Raw genomic sequence first — 12,680 nt, 5'->3', positions numbered from 1 at the left:
CTCAGTTTGGGCCATGGATGCTTTCCACATGCAAGCAGGTTGGAAAGGTGCAGGTCAGAAGGAAAGCAAATTAAAAGAAAGATCGAAAGAGCTGGCATGAAATGGGCGGCAAGGGGAAGGGCAGAGTTGAAAGCGGGGCCGCCGACCGGCCAAAGGAAGCAAATGCCTACAGCACCCGGTATTCCCAGGCGGTCTCCCATCCAAGTACTAACCAGGCCTGACCCTGCTTAGCTTCCGAGATCAGACGAGATCAGGCGCGTTCAGGGTAGTATGGCCGTAGACACTGCACCGGCCTCCCAACCCGGCCTATAAGCAAGAGCGCAGGGAAAGCGCCTCCCCCTGGGCCCTGCATGCTTTCCACATGCACCATTCACGTTGCGTAGCTCCTCTCCATTCGTGGCTGCCTTTCAATACACTTTAACTGAACGGCCTGCGGATGCTTTCCACTTGGAGCTCTCATGTAGTGCACTTCATGTCCAGCAGTTGCTGCCTCAATGATAGACTTCAGCTGAGCTGTGACTTCAAATGCTTCCAAACCGCCCTGAGCGGTGCAGGGGGCGGGGGCGGGGGCTTGCAAAAGAAAAGCAGGTTCAAAAGGTGCGAGTCAGAAGGAAAGCAATGGTGGGGGACAGGAGGCGGGCAGGTGTGGAGGACTCCCTGGTCCTGAATGGGGTAACTGTGCCCCTGAAGGACCAGGTGCGCAGACTGGGAGTCATTTTGGACTCACAGCTCTTCATGGAGGCACAGGTTAATTCTGTGTCCAGGGCGGTTGTCTACCAGCTCCATCTGGAACGCAGGCTGAGACCCTACCTGCCCGCAGACTGTCTCGCCAGAGTGGTGCATGCTCTGGTTATCTCCCGCTTGGACGACTGCAATGCGCTCTACGTGGGGCTACCTTTGAAAGTGACCCGGAAACTGCAATTAATCCAGAATGCGGCAGCTAGACTAGTGACTGGGAGTGGCCGCCGGGACCACATAACACCGGTCCTGAGAGATCTACACTGGCTGCCAGTACGTTTCTGAGCACAATTCAAAGTGTTGGTACTGCACTTTAAAGCCCTAAACGGCCTCGGTCCTGTATACTTGAAGGAGCGCCTCCACCCCCACCATTCAGCCCGGACACTGAGATCCAGCACCGAGGGCCTTCTGGCGGTTCCCTCGTTGTGAGAAGCCAAGTTGCAGGGAACCAGACAAAGGGCCTCCTCGGTAGTGGCACCCGCCCTGTGGAATGCCCTCCGAGCAGATGTCAAGGCAATAAGTAACTATTTGACTTTTAGATGATGATGATGATGATGATGATAAAAGAAAGATTGAAAGAGAAGACAGCAGCGCCTGCCTGGCATGAAGTGGGCGGCGGGTAGAGGGGCAGAGTGCCCAGCAGGGCCGGCGACCGGCAAAAGGAGGCAAAAGCCTACGGCACCCGGTATTCCCAGGCGGTCTCCCATCCAAGTACTAACCAGGCCTGACCCTGCTTAGCTTCCGAGATCAGACGAGATCGGGCGTGTTCAGGGTAGTATGGCCGTAGACGCTGCACCAACCTCCCAACCCAGCCTTTAAGCAAGAGCGCAGGGAAAGCGCCTCCCGCTCGCCCAGTATAATAAATCCTCAGGTGACGCCCACAGCCGTCACATCCAACGGCGGTTAGCCCACTCAACTTATCTCACGTGCTTCTCCCGCCACGCCAAAGGGGTGGCCTCAGGGCGGCGCAGGGCCACTGCTCCCAAATGAGCTGCGGCCGGAGCCCCTCGGCGCTCTCCAGTGGTGCAAGCACGTTTGTGGGCGGCCAGCCGTTGGCCTAGCGATTCTCGGTCTGGCTCATTTTGGGCCCTGGATGCTTTCCACATGCAGCTTTCACGTTGCGTACTTCCTGCCCATTGGTGGCTGCCTTTGAATACAATTTAACTGAACGGCTTGAGGATGCTGTCCACCTGGAGCTCTCATGTGGTGCACTTCATGTCCAGCAGTTGGCGCTCTCCAGCGGTGCAAGCACATTTGTCGGTGGTCAGCCTTTGGCCTAGCAATTCTCAGCGTAGCTCAGTTTGGGCCATGGATGCTTTCCACATGCAAGCAGGTTGGAAAGGTGCAGGTCAGAAGGAAAGCAAATTAAAAGAAAGATCGAAAGAGCTGGCATGAAATGGGCGGCAAGGGGAAGGGCAGAGTTGAAAGCGGGGCCGCCGACCGGCCAAAGGAAGCAAAAGCCTACAGCACCCGGTATTCCCAGGCGGTCTCCCATCCAAGTACTAACCAGGCCTGACCCTGCTTAGCTTCCGAGATCAGACGAGATCGGGCGCGTTCAGGGTAGTATGGCCGTAGACACTGCACCGGCCTCCCAACCCGGCCTATAAGCAAGAGCGCAGGGAAAGCGCCTCCCCCTGGGCCCTGCATGCTTTCCACATGCACCATTCACGTTGCGTAGCTCCTCTCCATTCGTGGCTGCCTTTCAATACACTTTAACTGAACGGCCTGCGGATGCTTTCCACTTGGAGCTCTCATGTAGTGCACTTCATGTCCAGCAGTTGCTGCCTCAATGATAGACTTCAGCTGAGCTGTGACTTCAAATGCTTCCAAACCGCCCTGAGCGGTGCAGGGGGCGGGGGCGGGGGCGGGGGCTTGCAAAAGAAAAGCAGGTTCAAAAGGTGCGAGTCAGAAGGAAAGCAATGGTGGGGGACAGGAGGCGGGCAGGTGTGGAGGACTCCCTGGTCCTGAATGGGGTAACTGTGCCCCTGAAGGACCAGGTGCGCAGACTGGGAGTCATTTTGGACTCACAGCTCTTCATGGAGGCACAGGTTAATTCTGTGTCCAGGGCGGTTGTCTACCAGCTCCATCTGGAACGCAGGCTGAGACCCTACCTGCCCGCAGACTGTCTCGCCAGAGTGGTGCATGCTCTGGTTATCTCCCGCTTGGACGACTGCAATGCGCTCTACGTGGGGCTACCTTTGAAAGTGACCCGGAAACTGCAATTAATCCAGAATGCGGCAGCTAGACTAGTGACTGGGAGTGACCGCCGGGACCACATAACACCGGTCCTGAGAGATCTACACTGGCTGCCAGTACGTTTCTGAGCACAATTCAAAGTGTTGGTACTGCACTTTAAAGCCCTAAACGGCCTCGGTCCTGTATACTTGAAGGAGCGCCTCCACCCCCACCATTCAGCCCGGACACTGAGATCCAGCACCGAGGGCCTTCTGGCGGTTCCCTTGTTGTGAGAAGCCAAGTTGCAGGGAACCAGACAAAGGGCCTCCTCGGTAGTGGCACCCGCCCTGTGGAATGCCCTCCGAGCAGATGTCAAGGCAATAAGTAACTATTTGACTTTTAGATGATGATGATGATGATGATGATGATGATAAAAGAAAGATTGAAAGAGAAGACAGCAGCGCCTGCCTGGCATGAAGTGGGCAGCGGGTAGAGGGGCAGAGTACCCAGCGGGGCCGGCGACCGGCAAAAGGAGGCAAAAGCCTACGGCACCCGGTATTCCCAGGCGGTCTCCCATCCAAGTACTAACCAGGCCTGACCCTGCTTAGCTTCCGAGATCAGACGAGATCGGGCGTGTTCAGGGTAGTATGGCCGTAGACGCTGCACCAACCTCCCAACCCAGCCTTTAAGCAAGAGCGCAGGGAAAGCGCCTCCCGCTCGCCCAGTATAATAAATCCTCAGGTGACGCCCACAGCCGTCACATCCAACGGCGGTTAGCCCACTCAACTTATCTCACGTGCTTCTCCCGCCACGCCAAAGGGGTGGCCTCAGGGCGGCGCAGGGCCACTGCTCCCAAATGAGCTGCGGCCGGAGCCCCTCGGCGCTCTCCAGTGGTGCAAGCACGTTTGTGGGCGGCCAGCCGTTGGCCTAGCGATTCTCGGTCTAGCTCATTTTGGGCCCTGGATGCTTTCCACATGCAGCTTTCACGTTGCGTACTTCCTGCCCATTGGTGGCTGCCTTTGAATACAATTTAACTGAACGGCTTGAGGATGCTGTCCACCTGGAGCTCTCATGTGGTGCACTTCATGTCCAGCAGTTGGCGCTCTCCAGCGGTGCAAGCACATTTGTCGGTGGTCAGCCTTTGGCCTAGCAATTCTCGGCGTAGCTCAGTTTGGGCCATGGATGCTTTCCACATGCAAGCAGGTTGGAAAGGTGCAGGTCAGAAGGAAAGCAAATTAAAAGAAAGATCGAAAGAGCTGGCATGAAATGGGCGGCAAGGGGAAGGGCAGAGTTGAAAGCGGGGCCGCCGACCGGCCAAAGGAAGCAAAAGCCTACAGCACCCGGTATTCCCAGGCGGTCTCCCATCCAAGTACTAACCAGGCCTGACCCTGCTTAGCTTCCGAGATCAGACGAGATCGGGCGTGTTCAGGGTAGTATGGCCGTAGACACTGCACTGGCCTCCCAACCCGGCCTATAAGCAAGAGCGCAGGGAAAGCGCCTCCCCCTGGGCCCTGCATGCTTTCCACATGCACCATTCACGTTGCGTAGCTCCTCTCCATTCGTGGCTGCCTTTCAATACACTTTAACTGAACGGCCTGCGGATGCTTTCCACTTGGAGCTCTCATGTAGTGCACTTCATGTCCAGCAGTTGCTGCCTCAATGATAGACTTCAGCTGAGCTGTGACTTCAAATGCTTCCAAACCGCCCTGAGCGGTGCAGGGGGCGGGGGCTTGCAAAAGAAAAGCAGGTTCAAAAGGTGCGAGTCAGAAGGAAAGCAATGGTGGGGGACAGGAGGCGGGCAGGTGTGGAGGACTCCCTGGTCCTGAATGGGGTAACTGTGCCCCTGAAGGACCAGGTGCGCAGACTGGGAGTCATTTTGGACTCACAGCTCTTCATGGAGGCACAGGTTAATTCTGTGTCCAGGGCGGTTGTCTACCAGCTCCATCTGGAACGCAGGCTGAGACCCTACCTGCCCGCAGACTGTCTCGCCAGAGTGGTGCATGCTCTGGTTATCTCCCGCTTGGACGACTGCAATGCGCTCTACGTGGGGCTACCTTTGAAAGTGACCCGGAAACTGCAATTAATCCAGAATGCGGCAGCTAGACTAGTGACTGGGAGTGGCCGCCGGGACCACATAACACCGGTCCTGAGAGATCTACACTGGCTGCCAGTACGTTTCTGAGCACAATTCAAAGTGTTGGTACTGCACTTTAAAGCCCTAAACGGCCTCGGTCCTGTATACTTGAAGGAGCGCCTCCACCCCCACCATTCAGCCCGGACACTGAGATCCAGCACCGAGGGCCTTCTGGCGGTTCCCTCGTTGTGAGAAGCCAAGTTGCAGGGAACCAGACAAAGGGCCTCCTCGGTAGTGGCACCCGCCCTGTGGAATGCCCTCCGAGCAGATGTCAAGGCAATAAGTAACTATTTGACTTTTAGATGATGATGATGATGATGATGATGATAAAAGAAAGATTGAAAGAGAAGACAGCAGCGCCTGCCTGGCATGAAGTGGGCGGCGGGTAGAGCGGCAGAGTGCCCAGCAGGGCCGGCGACCGGCAAAAGGAGGCAAAAGCCTACGGCACCCGGTATTCCCAGGCGGTCTCCCATCCAAGTACTAACCAGGCCTGACCCTGCTTAGCTTCCGAGATCAGACAAGATCGGGCGTGTTCAGGGTAGTATGGCCGTAGACGCTGCACCAACCTCCCAACCCAGCCTTTAAGCAAGAGCGCAGGGAAAGCGCCTCCCGCTCGCCCAGTATAATAAATCCTCAGGTGACGCCCACAGCCGTCACATCCAACGGCGGTTAGCCCACTCAACTTATCTCACGTGCTTCTCCCGCCACGCCAAAGGGGTGGCCTCAGGGCGGCGCAGGGCCACTGCTCCCAAATGAGCTGCGGCCGGAGCCCCTCGGCGCTCTCCAGTGGTGCAAGCACGTTTGTGGGCGGCCAGCCGTTGGCCTAGCGATTCTCGGTCTAGCTCATTTTGGGCCCTGGATGCTTTCCACATGCAGCTTTCACGTTGCGTACTTCCTGCCCATTGGTGGCTGCCTTTGAATACAATTTAACTGAACGGCTTGAGGATGCTGTCCACCTGGAGCTCTCATGTGGTGCACTTCATGTCCAGCAGTTGGCGCTCTCCAGCGGTGCAAGCACATTTGTCGGTGGTCAGCCTTTGGCCTAGCAATTCTCGGCGTAGCTCAGTTTGGGCCATGGATGCTTTCCACATGCAAGCAGGTTGGAAAGGTGCAGGTCAGAAGGAAAGCAAATTAAAAGAAAGATCGAAAGAGCTGGCATGAAATGGGCGGCAAGGGGAAGGGCAGAGTTGAAAGCGGGGCCGCCGACCGGCCAAAGGAAGCAAAAGCCTACAGCACCCGGTATTCCCAGGCGGTCTCCCATCCAAGTACTAACCAGGCCTGACCCTGCTTAGCTTCCGAGATCAGACGAGATCGGGCGCGTTCAGGGTAGTATGGCCGTAGACACTGCACCGGCCTCCCAACCCGGCCTATAAGCAAGAGCGCAGGGAAAGCGCCTCCCCCTGGGCCCTGCATGCTTTCCACATGCACCATTCACGTTGCGTAGCTCCTCTCCATTCGTGGCTGCCTTTCAATACACTTTAACTGAACGGCCTGCGGATGCTTTCCACTTGGAGCTCTCATGTAGTGCACTTCATGTCCAGCAGTTGCTGCCTCAATGATAGACTTCAGCTGAGCTGTGACTTCAAATGCTTCCAAACCGCCCTGAGCGGTGCAGGGGGCGGGGGCGGGGGCGGGGGCTTGCAAAAGAAAAGCAGGTTCAAAAGGTGCGAGTCAGAAGGAAAGCAATGGTGGGGGACAGGAGGCGGGCAGGTGTGGAGGACTCCCTGGTCCTGAATGGGGTAACTGTGCCCCTGAAGGACCAGGTGCGCAGACTGGGAGTCATTTTGGACTCACAGCTCTTCATGGAGGCACAGGTTAATTCTGTGTCCAGGGCGGTTGTCTACCAGCTCCATCTGGAACGCAGGCTGAGACCCTACCTGCCCGCAGACTGTCTCGCCAGAGTGGTGCATGCTCTGGTTATCTCCCGCTTGGACGACTGCAATGCGCTCTACGTGGGGCTACCTTTGAAAGTGACCCGGAAACTGCAATTAATCCAGAATGCGGCAGCTAGACTAGTGACTGGGAGTGACCGCCGGGACCACATAACACCGGTCCTGAGAGATCTACACTGGCTGCCAGTACGTTTCTGAGCACAATTCAAAGTGTTGGTACTGCACTTTAAAGCCCTAAACGGCCTCGGTCCTGTATACTTGAAGGAGCGCCTCCACCCCCACCATTCAGCCCGGACACTGAGATCCAGCACCGAGGGCCTTCTGGCGGTTCCCTTGTTGTGAGAAGCCAAGTTGCAGGGAACCAGACAAAGGGCCTCCTCGGTAGTGGCACCCGCCCTGTGGAATGCCCTCCGAGCAGATGTCAAGGCAATAAGTAACTATTTGACTTTTAGATGATGATGATGATGATGATGATGATGATAAAAGAAAGATTGAAAGAGAAGACAGCAGCGCCTGCCTGGCATGAAGTGGGCAGCGGGTAGAGGGGCAGAGTACCCAGCGGGGCCGGCGACCGGCAAAAGGAGGCAAAAGCCTACGGCACCCGGTATTCCCAGGCGGTCTCCCATCCAAGTACTAACCAGGCCTGACCCTGCTTAGCTTCCGAGATCAGACGAGATCGGGCGTGTTCAGGGTAGTATGGCCGTAGACGCTGCACCAACCTCCCAACCCAGCCTTTAAGCAAGAGCGCAGGGAAAGCGCCTCCCGCTCGCCCAGTATAATAAATCCTCAGGTGACGCCCACAGCCGTCACATCCAACGGCGGTTAGCCCACTCAACTTATCTCACGTGCTTCTCCCGCCACGCCAAAGGGGTGGCCTCAGGGCGGCGCAGGGCCACTGCTCCCAAATGAGCTGCGGCCGGAGCCCCTCGGCGCTCTCCAGTGGTGCAAGCACGTTTGTGGGCGGCCAGCCGTTGGCCTAGCGATTCTCGGTCTAGCTCATTTTGGGCCCTGGATGCTTTCCACATGCAGCTTTCACGTTGCGTACTTCCTGCCCATTGGTGGCTGCCTTTGAATACAATTTAACTGAACGGCTTGAGGATGCTGTCCACCTGGAGCTCTCATGTGGTGCACTTCATGTCCAGCAGTTGGCGCTCTCCAGCGGTGCAAGCACATTTGTCGGTGGTCAGCCTTTGGCCTAGCAATTCTCGGCGTAGCTCAGTTTGGGCCATGGATGCTTTCCACATGCAAGCAGGTTGGAAAGGTGCAGGTCAGAAGGAAAGCAAATTAAAAGAAAGATCGAAAGAGCTGGCATGAAATGGGCGGCAAGGGGAAGGGCAGAGTTGAAAGCGGGGCCGCCGACCGGCCAAAGGAAGCAAAAGCCTACAGCACCCGGTATTCCCAGGCGGTCTCCCATCCAAGTACTAACCAGGCCTGACCCTGCTTAGCTTCCGAGATCAGACGAGATCGGGCGTGTTCAGGGTAGTATGGCCGTAGACACTGCACTGGCCTCCCAACCCGGCCTATAAGCAAGAGCGCAGGGAAAGCGCCTCCCCCTGGGCCCTGCATGCTTTCCACATGCACCATTCACGTTGCGTAGCTCCTCTCCATTCGTGGCTGCCTTTCAATACACTTTAACTGAACGGCCTGCGGATGCTTTCCACTTGGAGCTCTCATGTAGTGCACTTCATGTCCAGCAGTTGCTGCCTCAATGATAGACTTCAGCTGAGCTGTGACTTCAAATGCTTCCAAACCGCCCTGAGCGGTGCAGGGGGCGGGGGCTTGCAAAAGAAAAGCAGGTTCAAAAGGTGCGAGTCAGAAGGAAAGCAATGGTGGGGGACAGGAGGCGGGCAGGTGTGGAGGACTCCCTGGTCCTGAATGGGGTAACTGTGCCCCTGAAGGACCAGGTGCGCAGACTGGGAGTCATTTTGGACTCACAGCTCTTCATGGAGGCACAGGTTAATTCTGTGTCCAGGGCGGTTGTCTACCAGCTCCATCTGGAACGCAGGCTGAGACCCTACCTGCCCGCAGACTGTCTCGCCAGAGTGGTGCATGCTCTGGTTATCTCCCGCTTGGACGACTGCAATGCGCTCTACGTGGGGCTACCTTTGAAAGTGACCCGGAAACTGCAATTAATCCAGAATGCGGCAGCTAGACTAGTGACTGGGAGTGGCCGCCGGGACCACATAACACCGGTCCTGAGAGATCTACACTGGCTGCCAGTACGTTTCTGAGCACAATTCAAAGTGTTGGTACTGCACTTTAAAGCCCTAAACGGCCTCGGTCCTGTATACTTGAAGGAGCGCCTCCACCCCCACCATTCAGCCCGGACACTGAGATCCAGCACCGAGGGCCTTCTGGCGGTTCCCTCGTTGTGAGAAGCCAAGTTGCAGGGAACCAGACAAAGGGCCTCCTCGGTAGTGGCACCCGCCCTGTGGAATGCCCTCCGAGCAGATGTCAAGGCAATAAGTAACTATTTGACTTTTAGATGATGATGATGATGATGATGATGATAAAAGAAAGATTGAAAGAGAAGACAGCAGCGCCTGCCTGGCATGAAGTGGGCGGCGGGTAGAGCGGCAGAGTGCCCAGCAGGGCCGGCGACCGGCAAAAGGAGGCAAAAGCCTACGGCACCCGGTATTCCCAGGCGGTCTCCCATCCAAGTACTAACCAGGCCTGACCCTGCTTAGCTTCCGAGATCAGACAAGATCGGGCGTGTTCAGGGTAGTATGGCCGTAGACGCTGCACCAACCTCCCAACCCAGCCTTTAAGCAAGAGCGCAGGGAAAGCGCCTCCCGCTCGCCCAGTATAATAAATCCTCAGGTGACGCCCACAGCCGTCACATCCAACGGCGGTTAGCCCACTCAACTTATCTCACGTGCTTCTCCCGCCACGCCAAAGGGGTGGCCTCAGGGCGGCGCAGGGCCACTGCTCCCAAATGAGCTGCGGCCGGAGCCCCTCGGCGCTCTCCAGTGGTGCAAGCACGTTTGTGGGCGGCCAGCCGTTGGCCTAGCGATTCTCGGTCTAGCTCATTTTGGGCCCTGGATGCTTTCCACATGCAGCTTTCACGTTGCGTACTTCCTGCCCATTGGTGGCTGCCTTTGAATACAATTTAACTGAACGGCTTGAGGATGCTGTCCACCTGGAGCTCTCATGTGGTGCACTTCATGTCCAGCAGTTGGCGCTCTCCAGCGGTGCAAGCACATTTGTCGGTGGTCAGCCTTTGGCCTAGCAATTCTCGGCGTAGCTCAGTTTGGGCCATGGATGCTTTCCACATGCAAGCAGGTTGGAAAGGTGCAGGTCAGAAGGAAAGCAAATTAAAAGAAAGATCGAAAGAGCTGGCATGAAATGGGCGGCAAGGGGAAGGGCAGAGTTGAAAGCGGGGCCGCCGACCGGCCAAAGGAAGCAAAAGCCTACAGCACCCGGTATTCCCAGGCGGTCTCCCATCCAAGTACTAACCAGGCCTGACCCTGCTTAGCTTCCGAGATCAGACGAGATCGGGCGCGTTCAGGGTAGTATGGCCGTAGACACTGCACCGGCCTCCCAACCCGGCCTATAAGCAAGAGCGCAGGGAAAGCGCCTCCCCCTGGGCCCTGCATGCTTTCCACATGCACCATTCACGTTGCGTAGCTCCTCTCCATTCGTGGCTGCCTTTCAATACACTTTAACTGAACGGCCTGCGGATGCTTTCCACTTGGAGCTCTCATGTAGTGCACTTCATGTCCAGCAGTTGCTGCCTCAATGATAGACTTCAGCTGAGCTGTGACTTCAAATGCTTCCAAACCGCCCTGAGCGGTGCAGGGGGCGGGGGCGGGGGCTTGCAAAAGAAAAGCAGGTTCAAAAGGTGCGAGTCAGAAGGAAAGCAATGGTGGGGGACAGGAGGCGGGCAGGTGTGGAGGACTCCCTGGTCCTGAATGGGGTAACTGTGCCCCTGAAGGACCAGGTGCGCAGACTGGGAGTCATTTTGGACTCACAGCTCTTCATGGAGGCACAGGTTAATTCTGTGTCCAGGGCGGTTGTCTACCAGCTCCATCTGGAACGCAGGCTGAGACCCTACCTGCCCGCAGACTGTCTCGCCAGAGTGGTGCATGCTCTGGTTATCTCCCGCTTGGACGACTGCAATGCGCTCTACGTGGGGCTACCTTTGAAAGTGACCCGGAAACTGCAATTAATCCAGAATGCGGCAGCTAGACTAGTGACTGGGAGTGGCCGCCGGGACCACATAACACCGGTCCTGAGAGATCTACACTGGCTGCCAGTACGTTTCTGAGCACAATTCAAAGTGTTGGTACTGCACTTTAAAGCCCTAAACGGCCTCGGTCCTGTATACTTGAAGGAGCGCCTCCACCCCCACCATTCAGCCCGGACACTGAGATCCAGCACCGAGGGCCTTCTGGCAGTTCCCTCGTTGTGAGAAGCCAAGTTGCAGGGAACCAGACAAAGGGCCTCCTCGGTAGTGGCACCCGCCCTGTGGAATGCCCTCCGAGCAGATGTCAAGGCAATAAGTAACTATTTGACTTTTAGATGATGATGATGATGATGATGATAAAAGAAAGATTGAAAGAGAAGACAGCAGCGCCTGCCTGGCATGAAGTGGGCGGCGGGTAGAGGGGCAGAGTGCCCAGCAGGGCCGGCGACCGGCAAAAGGAGGCAAAAGCCTACGGCACCCGGTATTCCCAGGCGGTCTCCCATCCAAGTACTAACCAGGCCTGACCCTGCTTAGCTTCCGAGATCAGACGAGATCGGGCGTGTTCAGGGTAGTATGGCCGTAGACGCTGCACCAACCTCCCAACCCAGCCTTTAAGCAAGAGCGCAGGGAAAGCGCCTCCCGCTCGCCCAGTATAATAAATCCTCAGGTGACGCCCACAGCCGTCACATCCAACGGCGGTTAGCCCACTCAACTTATCTCACGTGCTTCTCCCGCCACGCCAAAGGGGTGGCCTCAGGGCGGCGCAGGGCCACTGCTCCCAAATGAGCTGCGGCCGGAGCCCCTCGGCGCTCTCCAGTGGTGCAAGCACGTTTGTGGGCGGCCAGCCGTTGGCCTAGCGATTCTCGGTCTAGCTCATTTTGGGCCCTGGATGCTTTCCACATGCAGCTTTCACGTTGCGTACTTCCTGCCCATTGGTGGCTGCCTTTGAATACAATTTAACTGAACGGCTTGAGGATGCTGTCCACCTGGAGCTCTCATGTGGTGCACTTCATGTCCAGCAGTTGGCGCTCTCCAGCGGTGCAAGCACATTTGTCGGTGGTCAGCCTTTGGCCTAGCAATTCTCGGCGTAGCTCAGTTTGGGCCATGGATGCTTTCCACATGCAAGCAGGTTGGAAAGGTGCAGGTCAGAAGGAAAGCAAATTAAAAGAAAGATCGAAAGAGCTGGCATGAAATGGGCGGCAAGGGGAAGGGCAGAGTTGAAAGCGGGGCCGCCGACCGGCCAAAGGAAGCAAAAGCCTACAGCACCCGGTATTCCCAGGCGGTCTCCCATCCAAGTACTAACCAGGCCTGACCCTGCTTAGCTTCCGAGATCAGACGAGATCGGGCGCGTTCAGGGTAGTATGGCCGTAGACACTGCACTGGCCTCCCAACCCGGCCTATAAGCAAGAGCGCAGGGAAAGCACCTCCCCCTGGGCCCTGCATGCTTTCCACATGCACCATTCACGTTGCGTAGCTCCTCTCCATTCGTGGCTGCCTTTCAATACACTTTAACTGAACGGCCTGCGGATGCTTTCCACTTGGAGCTCTCATGTAG

At 56.7% G+C, this 12,680-nt stretch overlaps 13 non-coding genes across 13 annotated transcripts; all 13 read right to left on the bottom strand.

Annotated features, from left to right (window-relative positions):
* Positions 1-163: 163 nt before the first annotated feature.
* Positions 164-282, bottom strand: LOC132592217 (5S ribosomal RNA). Its single transcript, XR_009557690.1, has one exon. It is a non-coding gene; the product is annotated as a 5S ribosomal RNA (ribosomal RNA).
* A 1,126-nt stretch (positions 283-1,408) lies between these two features.
* On the bottom strand, positions 1,409-1,527 carry LOC132592207 (5S ribosomal RNA). The gene has a single exon (XR_009557680.1). It is a non-coding gene; the product is annotated as a 5S ribosomal RNA (ribosomal RNA).
* A 669-nt stretch (positions 1,528-2,196) lies between these two features.
* Positions 2,197-2,315, bottom strand: LOC132592195 (5S ribosomal RNA). Its single transcript, XR_009557668.1, has one exon. It is a non-coding gene; the product is annotated as a 5S ribosomal RNA (ribosomal RNA).
* Positions 2,316-3,453: 1,138 nt separating this feature from the next.
* On the bottom strand, positions 3,454-3,572 carry LOC132592206 (5S ribosomal RNA). Its single transcript, XR_009557679.1, has one exon. It is a non-coding gene; the product is annotated as a 5S ribosomal RNA (ribosomal RNA).
* Positions 3,573-4,241: 669 nt separating this feature from the next.
* On the bottom strand, positions 4,242-4,360 carry LOC132592211 (5S ribosomal RNA). The gene has a single exon (XR_009557684.1). It is a non-coding gene; the product is annotated as a 5S ribosomal RNA (ribosomal RNA).
* A 1,123-nt stretch (positions 4,361-5,483) lies between these two features.
* Positions 5,484-5,602, bottom strand: LOC132592221 (5S ribosomal RNA). The gene has a single exon (XR_009557694.1). It is a non-coding gene; the product is annotated as a 5S ribosomal RNA (ribosomal RNA).
* A 669-nt stretch (positions 5,603-6,271) lies between these two features.
* Positions 6,272-6,390, bottom strand: LOC132592194 (5S ribosomal RNA). Its single transcript, XR_009557667.1, has one exon. It is a non-coding gene; the product is annotated as a 5S ribosomal RNA (ribosomal RNA).
* Positions 6,391-7,528: 1,138 nt separating this feature from the next.
* Positions 7,529-7,647, bottom strand: LOC132592205 (5S ribosomal RNA). Its single transcript, XR_009557678.1, has one exon. It is a non-coding gene; the product is annotated as a 5S ribosomal RNA (ribosomal RNA).
* A 669-nt stretch (positions 7,648-8,316) lies between these two features.
* LOC132592210 (5S ribosomal RNA) lies at positions 8,317-8,435 on the bottom strand. The gene has a single exon (XR_009557683.1). It is a non-coding gene; the product is annotated as a 5S ribosomal RNA (ribosomal RNA).
* A 1,123-nt stretch (positions 8,436-9,558) lies between these two features.
* On the bottom strand, positions 9,559-9,677 carry LOC132592220 (5S ribosomal RNA). The gene has a single exon (XR_009557693.1). It is a non-coding gene; the product is annotated as a 5S ribosomal RNA (ribosomal RNA).
* A 669-nt stretch (positions 9,678-10,346) lies between these two features.
* LOC132592229 (5S ribosomal RNA) lies at positions 10,347-10,465 on the bottom strand. Its single transcript, XR_009557701.1, has one exon. It is a non-coding gene; the product is annotated as a 5S ribosomal RNA (ribosomal RNA).
* A 1,126-nt stretch (positions 10,466-11,591) lies between these two features.
* On the bottom strand, positions 11,592-11,710 carry LOC132592203 (5S ribosomal RNA). Its single transcript, XR_009557676.1, has one exon. It is a non-coding gene; the product is annotated as a 5S ribosomal RNA (ribosomal RNA).
* Positions 11,711-12,379: 669 nt separating this feature from the next.
* On the bottom strand, positions 12,380-12,498 carry LOC132592224 (5S ribosomal RNA). The gene has a single exon (XR_009557697.1). It is a non-coding gene; the product is annotated as a 5S ribosomal RNA (ribosomal RNA).
* Positions 12,499-12,680: the final 182 nt, after the last annotated feature.

Source organism: Zootoca vivipara, chromosome 5 (assembly GCF_963506605.1).
Source record: "Zootoca vivipara chromosome 5, rZooViv1.1, whole genome shotgun sequence".
Lineage (NCBI taxonomy): Eukaryota > Metazoa > Chordata > Lepidosauria > Squamata > Lacertidae > Zootoca > Zootoca vivipara.
Note: the sequence above shows the minus strand (reverse complement) of the source record. Positions and strands in the feature narration are given on the sequence as shown.